Source organism: Lactuca serriola, chromosome 6, assembly GCF_051521515.1.
Source record: "Lactuca serriola cultivar US96UC23 chromosome 6, Lser_US96UC23_V15, whole genome shotgun sequence".
NCBI lineage: Eukaryota > Viridiplantae > Streptophyta > Magnoliopsida > Asterales > Asteraceae > Lactuca > Lactuca serriola.
The window spans coordinates 68429667-68431096 of NC_136413.1; the positions used below are offsets into that span (position 1 = coordinate 68429667).

The following is a 1430-nucleotide window of genomic DNA, read 5'->3' on the forward strand; positions in this document are numbered from 1 at the left end:
CATCCATATATTATCTCTTTTCTTTTTTCGTCTCCTTCACGTCTTTTCTTCTAGGGTTTGCAACTAATTGGGCAAAATTTGGTGGAAGTGTTGATGTTAATAATGAAGTTAAAGATGGAGCCGACTTTCAGGATTATACCCAAGCTTACCGGCTTACATGCAAAAAGTAAGACCAATCTTCTGAATTTAGTTTTGAGTGTCTCAAAGTTCTTTTTATTTTTCTAATTTAATTTTCATAGTGCCTAACTAGGTAAAAATTTATTGACTTTTAGCATGTTTTTGAGAGGCTACAAAGATGACAACAAACACAAATTGAGGAGGGTAATCTACTTTTTTTTATTGTCAATTTCTTGTTGTTCTTACTTAAGATCAAAATACAAGAAAGGATTAGCAAACCAACAATGCCCTCCTACTTTATGTTCTTTACCATCAAATTGTAATTGCCGATCACCACAAAACTAAACCCAAAAAATATTCACAGATTACAAAGATGATATGACCTTATTTAACTATGTATTTTAGGCCATTATCTTAATATATTTGAGTAAAAATGTTATATTTTAAGATATATGATACCTAATATGATTTGAATGTACAATTACAGTTAAAATCGAAGCTTGGAATGCAAAAGGAAGAGAAACGAGCTAAAAAGACGCAAAAAGGATGTTGTTGGACAGTTTGACCCCTTGTCAATGTTTTGACCATATCTCATGACTCGTAACTCCGATTGACGAGATTCAAGATGTTCTGAAAACTACAAAAATTTTCGGATGACTTTCGTGTTTGTGAAAAATACTTAGTCCCATTTTTCACGTTGTGTCATAGCCATTTCTACGGTGTGGAAAAATAGAAAATTTTGTGGACGTGAAGAATCCAATCCCACGGCGTGACAAGTCTATTTCCACGTTGTGGTGGGGCTGAAACTCATAAATAGAGCCGAAAGTTATCCCTAATGACATATTTTCAACCTTAATTCATTGCCTACAAAAAAAAATCCCAGAAGTGTTGTTTTGAGGGTCTAGATGGCGGCAAGAGGGCCGTTAAGCTGATTTGGAGCGAAGATCTAAAGGATTTGAAAGCGGATTCATGTTGAGAATCTTTCGTTTTGCTTTTTTGATCATGATTAGTATTCTAGTTGTGTGCCCTTTGTTTTTACTTATATGAATTTAGGTGTTAAAACCTTATGCTTTGTGTTCAAGGTTAGACGAATCATGAGATTTTGGATTAAATCCAATATTTGGTTTGTTTATTCTTATTTAATTTATCATGTCAACTTTGATTGAAGATCCATATGTGTTAAAGATCATTGCTTTATTACCTATTGTTGAGTTTATGTGATTAGTAGAACAATCTAGTTATATATTCTTGAATCATAGTTGTTTTATTACCAAAGGGCTTCTAGCCCAGCGGTATCAGGTGCCCCCTCCATC

General features: G+C 33.6%; 1 long non-coding RNA gene across 1 annotated transcript; it reads left to right on the forward strand.

Annotated features, from left to right (window-relative positions):
- LOC145058806 (uncharacterized) lies at positions 1-1184 on the forward strand. The gene is made up of 3 exons (XR_013686528.1): positions 1-166; positions 273-321; positions 605-1184. It is a non-coding gene; the product is annotated as an uncharacterized LOC145058806 (long non-coding RNA).
- Positions 1185-1430: the final 246 nt, after the last annotated feature.